The following is a 16,584-nucleotide window of genomic DNA, read 5'->3' as shown; positions in this document are numbered from 1 at the left end:
TAAGGCGCTATAAGGTATTGGTAGTGGACATAAGTCTAACATTTTCTAGAGATAAAATTGACAAAATGTATCCATACATTGAGAAAATAATTCATTAAGAATAATGGTTTTTGAGGGGTGACTGGGTGGCTCAGTTTGTTGAGAGTCTGACTTTGGCTCAGGTCATGATCTTGCCATTCCCAACTTCAAGCCTCACGTCAGGCTCTGTACTGACAGCTCAGAGCCTGGAGTCTGCTTTGGATTCTGTGTCTCCCTCTCTCTCTGCCCCTCCCCTGCTCATGCTCTGTCTCTCTTTGTCTCTCAAAAATAAACGTTAAGAAAATAATGGGTTTTGAGCCTCAGTTTCCCATGGGATGATGCTTATCTCATTAATAACAAATAGGATTAAGAGAATTAAAAGGGGGACAGCTGCTGGGTGGCTCAGTCAGTTAGGCGTCCAACTTCAGCTCAGGTCATGATCTTGTGGTTCATGATTTCAAGTCCTGCATCAGGCTCTGTGCTAACAGCCCAGAGCCTGGAGCCTTCTTCAGATTCTCTGTCTCCCTCTCTTCCTGCCCCTTCTCCATTTGTGTTCTGTCTCTCTCTCTCAAAAAAAATAAACATTAAAAGAAAAATTTAAAAAAAAAAGAATGAAAGGTACACTGCATAATGGGAGAGAATATTTGCAAAACACATATCAGATAAAAAGACTGATCTCCAAAAACTTAGCGATAGGAAAATAACCTAATTAAAAACTGGGTAAAAGATATGAAAACATCTCACAAAAGAAGATACACAGATGGTAAATAAGTATATGAAAAATACTCAAATCAATTGTCATTAGGGAATTGCACATTAAGCCAACAATAAGATATCACTACACACCTATTAGAATAACCCAAATCCAGCACCAACCCCACCAAAAGCTGGTAAGGATGTGAAGAATCAAGAACTCTCATTCATTGCTAGTGGGAATACAAAATGGTGAAGCCACTTTGGAAGACAGCTTGGCAGTTTCTTACAAAATAATCATATACCATACAATCCCTGAATAGCCAAAGCAATCTTGAGAAAGAAGAACAAACCTGCAGGTATCACAATCCCATATTTCAAGATATACTACAAAGCTATAGTGATCAAAACAGTATTGGGATGCCTGGTGTCCCAGTCGGTTAAGCGTCTGACTCTTGATTTCTGCTTAGATCATGATCTCATGGTATGTGAGTTTGAGCCCTGCTTTAGCTCTGTACTGGTGGTGCAGAGCCTGCTTGGGACTCTTTCTCTCTCCCTCTCTCTCTGCCCCTCCCCTGCTTGCTCTCTCTCTCTCTCTCTCTCTTAAATTTTTTTTAATGTTTATTTATTTTTTGCACGAGAGAGAGAGAGCACAAGTGGGAGAGGGGCAGAGAGAGAGAGGGAGACACAGAATATGAAACAGACTCCAGGCTCTGAGCATCAGCACAGAGCCCGATGTGGGGCTCAAACGTGGGAACGGCAAGATCATGACCTGAGCTGAAATCGGACACTTAACCGATTGAGCCACCCAGCCCCTATCCCCTTCTCTTAAAATAAATATAAATAAACTTTTTTTTTAAAAAGTCTATCAAAAAAACAAAAACAAAAACAGCTTGGTCCTGGCAAAAAATGGACACATAAATCAATGACACAGAATAAACCCACACTTATGTGGTCAATTAATCTACTACAAAGGAGACAAGGATATATAATGAGGAAAAGACAGTCTCTTCAATAAATGGTATGGGGAAAACTGGATGGCTACATGCAAAAGAATGAGACTGGACCACTTTCTTATGCCATTCACAAAAACAAACTCAAATGGATTAAAGACTTAAATGTGAGACCTGAAACTATAAAAATCCTTGGGGTGCCTGGGTAGCTCAGTCGGTTGAGTGTCTGACTTTGGCTCAGGTAATGACCTCACTGCTTGTGAGTTCGAGCCCTCCGTCAGGCTCTGTGCTGACAGCTCAGAGCCTGGAGCCTGCTTCAGATTCTGAATTTCCCTCTCTTTCTGTCCCTCCCTCTCTCGTGCTCTGTCTCTCTCAGTCTCTCGGAAATAAATAAATGTTAAAAAATTTTTTTAAAAAAATAAACTATAAAAATGCTTAGAGAAAATATAGGTAGTAATCCCTTGGATATCAACCTTAGCAACATTTTCCTAGACATGTCTCCTCAGGCAAGGGAAACAAATGCAAAAATAAACTACTGTGACTACACTAAAATAAAAAGTTTTTGCACAGTGAAGAAAACCATCAACAAAATAAAAATACAACCCACTGACGAAGAGAGAATATTTGCAAATGATATGCCCTATAAAGGGTTAATATCCAAATATATAAGGAACTTGTATAACTCAACACCAAAAAACAATACCATTAAAAATGGGCTGAGGATCTGAATAGACATTTTCCCAAAGAAGATATACAGATAACCAACAGACACATGAAAAAATGCTCAATATCACTAATCATCAGGGAAATTCAAATCAAAACCACAATAAGATGTCACCATATCCAAGGCAAGAAATAACAAGTGTTGGCGAATGTGGAAAAACTTGTGCTTTATTGGTGGGAATAGAAATCAGTGCAATTACGGTGGAAAATAGTATGAATGGTCCTCAAAAAATTAAAAAAAGAGATACCATATGATCCAGAAATTCCACTACTGGGTATTTACCCAAAGAAAATGAAAACACAAATTAAAAAAGATATATGCAGGGGCACCTGGGTGGCTCAGTTGGTTAATCATCTGACTTCAGCCCAGGTCACGATCTCGCTGTTTGTGGGTTTGAGCCCTGAATCAGGCTCTGTGCTGACAGCTCAGAGCCTGGAGCCTGCTTCAGATTCTGTGTCTCCCTCTTTCTCTCTGCCCCTCCCCCACTCATGCTCACGCTTTCTCTCTCTCTCAAAAATAAATAAAAATTCAAAAAAAATTAAAAAATAGATATATGCATTCCTATGTTTGTTACAGCATTATTTACGATAGCCAAGATAAGGAAGCAACTTAAGTGTTCATCAGGAGATTAATGGATCATGAAGATGTGGTTTTATACACACACACACTCACACACACACACACACACACACACACACACACACACACACAATGGAACATTACTCAGCCATAAAAAAGAATGAGATCTTGCCATTTTTGACAGAAAACATGGATGAACCTACAGGATATTATGCTAAGTAAAATATCAGGCAGAGAAAGACAAATACTATATAATTTCATTTATATGTGGAATCTAAAACAAAACAAAAAAACCCAAAAAACAAAAATGTAATCATAAATACAGAGAAGAAACTGGTGATTGCCAGAGGGGAAGGGATTTGGTGTGGGGCGGGGGGGGTAGGTGAAAGAGGTGAAAGGGATTAAGAAGTATAAACTTCTAGTTATAAAATATATAGGGGCACCTGGGTGGCTCAGTCGGTTAAGTGGGTGACTTCAGCTCAGGTCATGATCTTGCTGTTCCCAAGTTCGAGCCCCACATCTGGCTCTGTGCTGATGCTCATAGCCTGGAGCCTGTTTCTGATTCTGTGTCTCCCTCTCTCTCTCTGCCCCTCCCCTGCTTTCTCTATGTCTCTCTCTCTCTCTCTCTCTCTCTCTCTCTCTCTCAAAAATAATAAACATTAAAAGAAATTTTTTTTGAAGAATAAAATATATAAATCAGGGGGATAAAAATTACAGCATATGGAATATAGTCAATAACATTGTAGTAACATGTGGTGACAGATGGTAACTAGACTTCCGTGAATATAGCATAATGTAGAGAGTTGTTGAATCACTATATTGTACACCTGAAATTAATATAACACTGTATGTCAACTATACTTCAATTAAAAAATAAAAAAAAGAAACTGCCATAGCCAACTCAACCTTTATCAATACCACCCTGATCAGTCAACAACCATCAACATCAAGGCAAGACCTTCCACCAGCAAAAACATTTTGACTCATCGAAAGTTCAGATGATTGTTAGCATTTTTTAGCAATAATTTTTAAATTAAGGTACGCACATTGTTTTTTAGACATAATGCTATTGCACTTAATAGACTAAAGTATAGTGTAAGTATAACTTTTATATGCACTGGGAAACCAAAAAATTCATTTGACTTGCTTTATTGCAATATTCACTTTATTGAGGTGGTCTGGAGCCAAACCCACAATATCTCCAAGGTATGCCTGTATATAAATTCTGGCTATAAATTTGGGATTTCCACATTCCTTCCTCAGTTTTGATAATTTGCTAGAATGAGTCACAGAACTCAGGAAAGTGCTTTACTTACTATTACTGGTTTATTATAAAAAATACAAGTTTGGAACAGCCAAATGGAAAACCCATAGGAGAAGGTATGGGGGCAGTTGCTGTGTGCACAGCTTTCATGCCCTCACTAGACATGCCACCCTCCCAGCACCTCAATGTGTTCACGGACTTGGAAGCTCTCTGAACACAGTTGTTTAGGGATTTTTATGGAGTTTTCATTACTTAAGCAAGATTGATTAAATCAGTGGCCCTTGATGATTGAATTAACCTACCCTCCCTGGAAGCCAGGGGGTAGGGCTGAAAGTTGCAATTGTGCCTTGGTCTTCTGGCAACCAGCCACTATCCAGAAGTCCTTTAGGGACCCATGTTACCAATTACCTCATTAGCATGCAGATGACATTATTATTCCTTCTGAGATTCCAGGGGTTTTAGGAGCTTGTGTGCCGGGAACCCAGGGGGAACAAAGACCAAATATATTCCTTATTATGCCACAGGTATGTACTGTATGATTCCAAGTATATGACATTCTGAAAAAGGCAAACTATGGAGACAATAACCAAACCAGTGGTTGCCAGGAATGGAGGGAGAGAGGGATGAGTCAGTGAAGCACAGGGCATTTTTAGTGCAATGAAACTCTACTGTATGATGCTGTAATGGTGGGTGCCTGTAATGATACATTCGTCAATACCCATAGAAGGTACAACACCAAAAATGAACCCTAATGTGAACTATGGGCTTTAATTATTAATAATGTATTAATGCTGGCCCCTCAGTTGTAACAAATGTGCCCTACTGATGCAAGATGCTAAAGAGGAAGAAGCCCCCTGGTGGGGGGCAGGGGAGGGAGATTAGAGGAACTCTACACTCTGCTCAAGTTTTCTATAAACCTACAACTGCTCTATAAAAATAAAGTCTATTAATTAAAAAAAATAGTAAAGGGGAAGATGGTGATTGGGAGAGTAAATTCATTTAATTTGACAGTTTTGAGTTTGAGGTCCTGAGATATATAAAGATATCAGTAAGGCACATAAAGCAATTAAACAGTCAGAGGGTCAAAAGTGACCCACCAAGGAAGGCCAACAAAATACTGGGTAAAACAGCAACAAAACTGATAACAATAATTTATCCTGGTGGTGAGAATAGAGGGACCACCACATTCAGAATACAGCTTGTATCTGACTGATATACCTCTTGAAAGACATGCCATATCTAGGCCTCAAGCCTCCAGCAAGTTTGAGAGGAACTAGCCCTGTTGTCATCATTAACTTCTAGTTTTGGAAGAACTCATTTTCTTTTTCTTCCAGAGAGTAATCTAACATGTCCCAAATTGGTCTTTATTCTCTGAGAATACCATTGTAATCAAAGCATGGGCCAAAGTGGCCTTGTCCCACAGTAGATGCTCATAGAACATTGTTCTTTTATACATATCTGCCTGCTTGCATCATCTCCTGATATAATTAAGCCCCCTTTCCCTATCCTGAAAAATTTCTTAAGTATTTGATTGGTCCTTGATCACTGACTTCCCCTTTATGTATTTAGACTCTGTCTCTACCCAGCTGGCATAGAGCTTATACCTTTCTGGCTCCCCTCTGATATGACCTAAAGCAGATCTTAAATGCCATCTGCAAGCCTGTCTGCTGGCATCTGTCCAGTTATCTGTCTCCTCAGCTTTGAATTGAAACTCAAATTTAAATTGAAATTTAAAAATTTAATTTTCTGGATAGTTAATACATTTGCATAGTTCAAAAATCAAAAGAAAATAAAAGATATACCATGAGAAGTCTTGCCTCCACTCCCGATTCATTCCTTAACCTTAAGTTTCCTTGTTTATTTAGGTATTTTATAATTATGTATGTGTAACCAAGTCTGAGCTCGTTCTGCTCTCCGTATGACAGGCTGGTAAGTTGAGAGGCAAGATATTGGGGTAAGGAAAGCAACTTTATTTGGAAAGCCAGCAAATCGAGGAGATAGTGGACTATCGTCCCAAAGAAGTATCTCCCGTCAGTATGAAATTTGGGCTTCTTTTGTCAGTGAAAGGGAGAAGCAGGACGGGGTTAGATTCAAAAGGTGACTGACATCTGTAGGCATCTAAGGAAGGTCATGTATCTTCTTCATCCTTAGTTGATCTTTGCGTACAGCATCTGGTCATGTCATTCCTGTAAATCTTAAACATAGCATAGGTAGTTCTGTATGTACCTGTCTTATCTCCTTGGGTGAAGTAGGTTTGGGGTAAAGAGTGGTATTTGCAAATGTTAGCTGTAACATGCCAATGTGCAGGGTTAAACAGAACTTTCTAAGCTATACATCACAGCAACAAAGGAAATAGAAGCAATATGGAGTCAGACATGCTAAGTTTCTCCCTGTTCCATGTATATTTCTGTAAGTTGCCTAAGAAGGTTGTTCTTTCTGGAACATGGTATGATATAGCTATTAAAATTCTGACCATTAGTTTTCCTTAATTTCCCATTTAATACTGTTAATATTTGATTGGATTTATTAATTCTGTTGATAAGTAATGTTTCTTTCTTATTAATAGCTATTGTGTAAGTTACGATTCTTAGTTACCAAAGCATTTGAGAGGAAATTTACCTAAGAACTTATAAGAATTTAGTATCCAAGAAACTCTATATTTCTATTTTTCCTGTTATATATTACAGTTTACTAACCTGTGATCTGCATTTATGATTTCCTACAGACTTTTATAGAATGAATGAAGAGTTTAATTCTGCATGGTACAACATCATAATTTTAATGGTACATATGTTAAGAAACCCTCCAATTTAGTTTACGTGGGAACGTATTTCCACATCCCTCTGAAATTCCCAGTGAGTGCTCCCCTTTACAGTGAAACTTGAAATAATCGTCTAAAGTAAATGATTTTACTTTCATACTTCTCATTCCCTTCTTCAACCCTTTCTAATTGGACTCTGTCTTTACTATGTGATTAAGACTAGTCTTCTCTCAAAGGCAGCAGTAATCTCCATGCTGCCAAAACCAGTGGTGATCAGGAGTGCTCATATTTCCAGACCTCTTGACATCTGCCCTATCTCTCCATAAGACACTTTCCTTTTCTCGCTTCCTGGATACCACTCTGCTAGTTTTCCTCTTGCATCACTTTTAACTGCTTTTTAGTCTGATGTACTTACTCCTTTGTTAAACTTTAAATATTGGTATGCTGCAGGAATTGGGCCAGGGTTCTCATGTTTTATCTATGTATGGCTTCTCCTTAGATAATCTTATCCAGTACTTTGGCTTTAAATATCTCCCATGTGGCAAAGATGCCCAGGTTTATATCGGGCTCTGACTTTCTCCCAGAATTCCAGATTCATATAGTCAGCTGCCTACCTGACGTCTGCACGTGGATGTCTAATAGGCATCTCAAATCTGAGACGTTCAAAACAGAACTTCTCCCCCAGTTGTCTCCATCTTTGTGGCATCACTTTCCACCAAGTTATTCACATTAAAATCTTGCCACCCATGTTCCTCTCTTTCTCTCCCCTCTCAATGTTCATCTCACCTCTAAAGTCTTGAATCCAATCACTTCTCTTCCTCTACAGTGCTATCACCCTAGACCAGCCACCAGCATCTTCTGCCTGGATCACTGCATCATGTCACTGCAACTGCTTGAAACCTGCTGTATGAATTTGCTAGGGCTGCTGTTACAAATTACCACAGACAGGGTGACCTAAATAACAGAAATTAATCTTCTTGCAATTTTGGGTGTTAGAAGTCTGAGATCAAGGTGTCAGCAGGGTTGACTTCTTCTGTGGTCTCCCTCCTTGGCTTGTAGGAGGCTGTCTTCTCTTTGTGTCTTGACATAATCATTCCTCTGTGTGTGTCTGTGCCCTAATTTCCTCTTATTATAAGGACAGTAATCATATTGGTTGAAGGCCCATCTTAATGACTTCATTTTACTTTAATTGTCTCTTTAAAGACTTTGTGTCCAAATATAGCCACATCTTGTTTGTTTGTTTGTTTATTATTTTGAGATAAAAACTTAACATGAGATCTATTAACAGATTTTAAGTGTCCAATAAGTGATTATTGCATATAGGCCCAATATTGTAAAACTGAAACTTGATGCCTCCTGATAAATAACTCCCCATTTTGCCCTCCTGCAGTCCCCAGCATTTTGGTCTCTGATTTTTATGAATTTGATTATTTTAGGTACTTCATTTAAGTGGAATCCTGTAGTACTTGCTTATCTTTCTGTGTGTGGCTTAGCTCACTTAGCATAATGTCCTCAAAGTCCATCCCTGTTGCCACATAGTGCACAATTTCCTGTTTTTAGAGCTGAATATTATTTCATTTTATGTTTGTATCTCATTTTCTTTATTTATTCATATGCTGATCAAAATTTAGGTTGTTTCCTCATCCTAGCTAATGCGAATAGTGCTGCATTGGACATATAGTACAAATATATCAGTGAAAACCTGATTTCAATTCATTTGGATATATGCCCAGAAGTGGGATGGTTGGATGATATAGTAGTTCTATTTTTATTTAGTTGAAGAACCCCCATACAGTTTTCTATAGTGGCTGTACCATTTGCATTCCCACTAATAGTATGTAAGAGTTTTATTTTCTGCACATCCTCACCAAAACTTGTTAAGTTCTTGGATTTTTTTTTTTTTTGATGATAACTGTCCTAACAGGTGTTGGGTGATATCTCATTGTGGTTTTGATTTGCATTTCCCTTATGGTTAGTGACTAAGTATTTTTTCATATACCCGTTGGTCATTTGTAAGTCTTCTTTGGAAAAATTTCTACTCAAGTCCTTAGCACATTTTAAAATTGGGTCTAAGCTCCAACACTGGTAGGTCAGTTTACTGGGGAGGCCCCTCAAAAAAGAGTACTGGATAGGCAAACCAACCTCTACTTTACCCGGGAGAAGCCGGGAGCCGGGAGATCTCCTTTTGACCATGTGACATGGCACCAGGGGAAGCAACTCCAGGAAGAAAGTGTCCTGAATCTCCTTACTGACATCAATAAATCTGTTTTCGTGATTGCCTAGCATTCAAGAGCCTTTCACTTAATTTCTAGATTTCCCATAAAGAACATTTGTTCATGAATTGTTGCTTAATTGGTCTGTTTGTGGGCAGAAGGATGGTCCAGGGCCTACCCCAGCATCTTTCTGATCTTGCTAATATAGTCACTTTCTGAGTTATTGGGGATTAGGACTTTAGCATGAATTTTGGGGAGCACGATTCTGTCCATAACACCTACCCTACATTTCTAATAACACTCTTTTTTCCCTATCTTACACCTCTCTATAGGATCTGACCTGAATCTGTTTCTGATTTCATCTCAGACCTTGCCCCCCCCCCCCCCCCCTTAACTCATTATGTTACATACACATCAGCCTTTTTCCTCCAGCATGCCAAGTTTGTGCTCACCCTAGGGTCTTTGTACTATCTGTTGCCTTTGTGTGGAATTTTCTTACCATACATCTTAACATGGCTTGTGCCTTTTTCTCATGCAAGACTCTGTTTCTTTGTTTACAGTGTATTCATTTTTAATAATAAGGGTATCACTTGAGAGCTTACTTTGCATAAGGCATTGTGCTAAACATTTATATGTCCTATTTGATAGAAATAACACGCATAGTGGTTGAAAATTTCATAGTTTGGAGCTAGACTGCCTGGGTTCACATCCAGGCTTTGTTACAAACTATGGGTATTCGGGAAAGTTATTTAACTTTTCTCTGCCTCAATTATTTTCCCCTCACGGAGAACATTTATCTTTATTCCAAACAATTTGAACCTACAGAAAAGTTACAAGACTGATACAAAGAATCCCCATGTTTCCCTGCCAAGAGATCCCAGTCATGTTGATTAATTTCACCAGTAACAACTTTTTTTTTATAGCAAAAGCTCTAATTCAGGATCACATTTCCCCCAAGTTACCGTGTCTCTCACCAGCCTCTTTGAATATGGAATAAGTCCTCAGTCTTTCCTAACTTTCCTTGTCTGAGCATTTAAATGATTTGGCCAGTTATCTCATAGAATGCCCTTGATTTGGGCTTGTTTTGTGCTTCCTCATGATTTGACCCAAGTCAGGACTCAGTTTGAATGTCAAGTCTTCAGGGTTCCATCTAATGTAAAGTATTTGCCTCAGCTACTTTGCAACACGAGATCCTGCCATTTTTCTCTTCCTAGTGTTTTCTTGCATATTTATTTGTATATTTGTTTGTGTGTGTGTGTGTGTGTGTGTGTGTGTGTGTGTGTTTGTGTCAAGTTGGTGGAATATAAAGTTCATAAGGACATTGTGGACTTTAATTTTCTTTTGCAGTGTTGCATCCTAGCACATGTGGTGATTATATCTGCTAGTCACTGTGGTAGGCAGTAGGAATATAATGGGGAACACAAACAGGTGCTCTTTGTTATTCTTAAAAAATAAGTTAGAAAATATAGTTAGATAACTTGCTATTTAGACATTCGGTCAATGCATATTTATTGAACACCTACTATGTTCTGAACCCAAGGGATATGTTATTCTGTGAACAACACAGAAAGTGCTCCTGATCCCCTGAAATTTACATTCCAGAAAGGAAGCAGACAATAATATGGATAAATAAATATGTAATGGTGTGAGTGGAGAGGATGAACCATCTAGCTCTTGTAGATGAAGAGGATTCCAGAAAGAGGAGGAAGTGGGAAGGCCCTGAGTCAGGAATATACTTGGCAAGTCCAAGGATCAACAAGGAGTCCGCTGTGGCTGGAGCAGCATGAGTGAGGGAGAAAGTGGGAGGAAATGGGGTCAGTGAGGCAGCCAAGGGCCCATCTTGTGTGGCTTTGGATTTGATTCTAATTGTGATGGGAATCCATTAGAGCGTTCAAAGCATGGGAGTGACATAATCCTTTACTGCACAGAGAATTGCTTTATGAACTATTTCCTTTTCAGAGAGCTCCTTAGGGGATTGGCTGAGAATCTGTGATTCTCAAGAAACTTGAAATTTCTGGCTATTTCTTATACATCAGGCCCTGAACTGGTAGCTAGAAATCCTGGAATGTGTTCCCAGATTTGCACATTCCTTTTTGAGGGACCTTGGCTAGGCCAATCTTCCTGGCTTAACAGCACCTCTTCACACTCGTGGATTCAAGAAACCATGAAGAGTGAATAGGAAACAGAGCAGAGCACTTACGGGAATTTTCTGGCTATCTGAAGCCTCAAGTATGAATATGGTATAAATAAATTAGTATGCAGAAAGAGTCTGGACCTATTCCACAATTAGAAAAAAATCAGTAAGTTCTCTTTTGGAATATTTTCTTAAGGTTTAATGATTAGTGTAGGCTAAATGAGAGGTCAACTTGATTCTGTAGAAAGCAAAACAATTCCTCAGCTTTGTTTTACCCATAGACACTTTAATGACCCCAAGAGTATCTTATTTAAAATTTTTTTGACTTCCTCACATGATTCGCCTATGGATGAAGCATTTTCTGAATAAATCAATGTGTTAATAATAAAATAATTACTGGGAAGAGTTAGGGAAGGATACTTTAATACCTGAATATAAATGAAAAATGGAACTAGAAGAGAATTCTGGGAGAAATGGTGTATTCCATTTCTGGAAATAGTGCATTTAGATATTATATTCCTAAATATGTATAGTTTTATTTGATATGGATTGAGATTGGGGTGATCCATTTAAACAGTATGATAGTGAAGAAAATGCAGCCAGGCACGGTCATTGTGGGAACGATGGTTTAGGTGTTTATCCACAGGTTTTCTGCTTTTCTCAGTTTCTTTTGCTTTCTCACGGTAAGGGAAAATCAAGTCTTTCAAGTGCTCAGGGAAAATATAAATAGGACTCTCTGTAGTTTAAAAAAAAAATTCAAAACAGAGTCTGAGTTGTTTTCTACCTGGGCTTAATTTGGGATATATTTGGTGCTTCTTATAAAGGTGTGAAATGGAAGTTTGGGATTTCCTCATAAATGACCTTTTACAGCGACTTTCTGTTATTTTATTTTCTCCTGGGAACTAGAATAGCCATGCAATACATTCCCACTGTGTGAGGTTGAATAAACCTTTCTAATTTAGAATCAGTCACTTGTGAGATCCTAATTAGCATTATGAGTAAAACGTCTATGTTTATTTCTGACCAGTCATGGGATATGCCTGTGTTAAATTCAGTGTAACGTTTTGTTGGCTCTTTCAGTTTGAGAAACTGGTGTCTGATATAAGCATGAAACATCCCCGCCCTCCTATTTTTTCTTTTTCTTTTTTAAATTCTGTGTTGGTGGCCTCTGCTCATTTCCCTACCTCTTAATCACTGTTACCTCAGAGCCTAATCATGCCTGGCAGCTAATGTGTACCTTGTGAACTGACCAAACAAAGGACTGATTCAGAGAGAACTCAGAGAAAAGCAGGTTGGCATTTACACTTTAAACTTAAAAAGCAAACAGCCAGGCAGATTCAGCACGAAAATGGAGTATCCAATGATCCTGGGCTGGAGATGACAGAGCTCTGTTTTGTATTCTTCATTCTCCTGTTAAGTATTCTAGTCTGTATGTGGGCACACATCCTGATTTGGAGAGAAGGAAAATAGGATTGACCTCGGAGAGACCAACTAGTAAAATCTATAGGACTGGACCAAGAGAGCAATCATTTTTTAAGTGAAGAATTTTAAAAATATGTAAAATGCAATTAAAATGTGATCTTGGAAGGAGGACTGAATTGTAATTATGGTCAAGTAAATGGATACCCAATGTTCACGTCCTCTTGCCTGGGGATAGACTGTGATCACAGAGAGGGCATGGACTGAACAGAGGACAGAGAAGGCAATCTGGAGGAGAAGGAATTTGTGGTTTGTCACAGCAATGTTCATGGAGAGGCTGCTGCCTCTGCTGAGGGTGTCATTTGGTGGGTTTGGCTGTGAGATCCCTGAGATGGTGCTAGACTCATCAGCCTATCAAATCTTAGCAATGCATCCACCGACTCCTTTACTGAATTTCCCCTCCAAGAGACCACGTGTGTATGCTCTGGCTTCCGTGCTGCTTTCTGACAGGGAGTGGTTTTTCCGGTCAGCCACTGTCTTATGCTGGATGGCTTAATGGGTACATTTCTCACCATAAACTAAGAAATTGACATTCTGGCTCCTGTGAGATCATTGAATGTGAATCTGTCCTAAGAAGCAGATCACTTCAGGAAAGGTTGGCAAAGCTGAGCTTCGGGGGCTGTCAAGCCAAGGACCCGACCCTGGACCCCAACGAGCAACTGGGCCCTTTCTCATCTTACTGCAAAGCGTGAAGAGAGTATAAACACTATAGTGAGATCTAATAAGAATTCATGGGCATCTCTAATCCATCATGGTCAAAACTGCATTTGTAATGACTGTACTATTTTGCCTCTATCTTCACTAATAAATACTTAAAAATGGATTTTGGTGATCTAAGGTCTATTTTCTTATGCACGTTTTCATATTTTTCCTTTTGTAACCAATGTGGTTAGTGACTTTATGTCTAGGTACAAATCATGACAATTTTAGAGTAAAAATATCTGTAAAAGAGGAAGAATATTCATTGGCTATCCATTGTTCATGAACACCATTTTGGTACTTTACAAAGACAATTTTAAGTCATTTATTTTTGAGCTGGAATTAACACCACAAATATTGTTGTTTCAAAATTTCCTGCAATGGAAGGAGACAGATCATTCTCATACCAGATGCTTCCCATCCCCAGTGGGAATATGCAAGAGGTTTTTATGAGCTAGGCTCCATAAGCACACAGGATAGGAAGCATAGAGTATTATGTTCAAATAAAAACAGAAGAAAAATGTTGGTCTTGGGAATGTTGGAATTGGCCTAGAGGACAAGAGCCAGGCCTCTGCTCCTGTGAAAGGGATCATAAAACCTGTAAGTGAGCAACCTTTATTTTCCAAAAGTAGGAAAAAGTTTTTTTTTTTTCAAAATGAGAAATGCTAAAGAGCATCAGAACTTTCTCTTCACTCTAATTATTTAGAATGCATGACCTCATGTCTTCATGCACTTACATACCCACACCTAAGTAGTCATAAGGAAGAGAAACTTCAACATCATTTCTCTCGCTAGTGCTATTAGCCTTTGAGGAAATTAATATTTACAATGCTATTAAAAAACAATATAGTACATAGTGACAGTGATGATGGGAAAATATATAACATAAAATAGAATATAATCTTTTCTCTGGGAGGTGGGTAGAGGACAGCTTGCCCTGTGCTATCAGTGCCATTCTAAGAAATCTGAAATTTTTCCTGTGACAGGAAGCCATCCTTAGAATGTTTTTTTTTAATGTTTATTTATTTTTGAGAGAGACAGAGAGAGAGAGAGAGAGAGAGACACGCTGGTGTGTGCACATGTACACACACACACACACACACACACACAGTGTGAGTGGGGGAGGGGCAGAGATAGAGGGAGACGCAGAATCTGGAGCAGGTTCCAGGCTCTGAGCTGTCAGCACAAAGCCGGACATGGGGCTTGAACCCACACAGTGAGATTATGACCTGAGCCGAAGTTGGGTGCTCAACTGACTGAACCACCCAGGAGCCCTTTAGACTGGTTTTTAACCAGGAGAATTACATATTGACTTATAGTCAATAAGTATTCATGAAAAGAATTATGGGAAGGGAAAGAGAGAAAATTCTGGAGTGTTAAGGCAGACAAGAGGGGGAAGAGACTGGCAGGAAAACTAAGATTCTAGTGGAATGGCCCACGTATGAGATGATAACAGGTTGAATAATGACAGTAGCTAAAGGAGAGATGGGGGAACCAGATTTGACGGAAATTGAGGGGCTCAGCGAACTGTGGGAAGTGACTGGATACCAGGCAAGAAAAAAAGAGGACCACAAAGGGATTCCACAATATTTAGCTTGGGCAAGTTTTATGTGATCATAACATTTACCAGGATAGGAATTCAGAAGAATGAACTCCTTCATACAGATTTTGAATTGGACTGGGGATTCTTTTACAAAGAGTAATTTTTCTGTAAAACACATCCATTGATTTTTATGTTTCAGGGTTCCACAGTGATTTAACTAAGGATTATATTCTTTACAAGCAGATTTAAAAAAGTATATTCCAAACTGAAATTTGATAAGTACTCAATACATTCTTGTCAACAAAACAGCATTTTTATCTATATATTTCTTTTGATTTTACCTCTAAATGATAATCACTTGTAGGACTTCAAATCCATTTGGTTTTTCAGTTCAATCAAAAACTCTTTCTTCTTTCAGCGATGGATAATCCTATATGCACTATTATCTCAGTAGAAGTAGGAGTGAAATTATTTCCATTTTCTAGAAGAAATAGCATAGAACACCAACAATTTTAATAATTATTTAAATATTAAGCCATTCTTTTTGAACTAATCCTAAATTTGGCCTTAGCACTAAACATTATTGGTGCTCATACATTAAAAATACATTTTGTTTATAGTCAGGGAGTGGAATTGTTTCAAAAGCATCTTTGTATGTTCATGAAAAGTAGAAAAATATTCTAACTAATCCATTTTTTTTTACAAGCCCACACTTGCTTATTGTACAGAACTTAACAAAGATTTAAAGAGGTATTTTCCCCAACAGCATTTTGAAGTATGGGGTTCTTTCCTCTAGGGGGAAAAGGACTCCCTTTTAGATGCAGGATGTGAAAATTAGCATGACCCAAATTGTTTATACAAAAGCAGTCCACACCTCCCTGATTAGGTCAGAGAATTTTGCCTTTACCTGCAGCAGCTGCCTTCTATTAGCACTAGAAACAAACTGTACCATCTATGGTCGCTGAACTATGACCACCTTCACATTTTGAATGTTTTTTTTTTTTTTGTCCGAGAGGACCTGGAATCCAGAAACTGGGTTGGTGGAGAGGAGCTGTTGCTAGGTATAACTTATCAGAGAATGGGAAGTACAGTGCCTGACTTAACAGTAAACTGAACTATCAAAATAGCTACACATTATAAAATGAACATAATGGGGCAGTCAGAGAATGACTCCTGAATTTTTTTTCTTTTCCACTGTAAGAAATAAAGATAAAAACCGGATGGTCTTATCATAGGCAGGGCAATCTCTTCTTCCTCACTTCCTCTATGAGTCATTCATAGCAGCTCCGTGGACTTGTTTTGAGTTTAGTTTAGAGGCTTTGCAAGGTGGTACCTGGAATGGTTGTTCCCACTATTCTGGGGTTAAGAATGAAAGGTGGCTACGTGTAAGCCTTCAGATTTTGCAGATTTCTCAATGTATTTTATTGCACCTGGAAAAATTGTGCATTGTTGAGAAAATACAATGCAAAAACGAGTTGAGACACAATGCCCCTTTATCTCTAAGCAAAACCAGTCTTACTTCTC

The sequence above is a fragment of the Panthera leo genome, chromosome B4 (genome assembly GCF_018350215.1).
Source record: "Panthera leo isolate Ple1 chromosome B4, P.leo_Ple1_pat1.1, whole genome shotgun sequence".
Lineage (NCBI taxonomy): Eukaryota > Metazoa > Chordata > Mammalia > Carnivora > Felidae > Panthera > Panthera leo.
Note: the sequence above shows the minus strand (reverse complement) of the source record.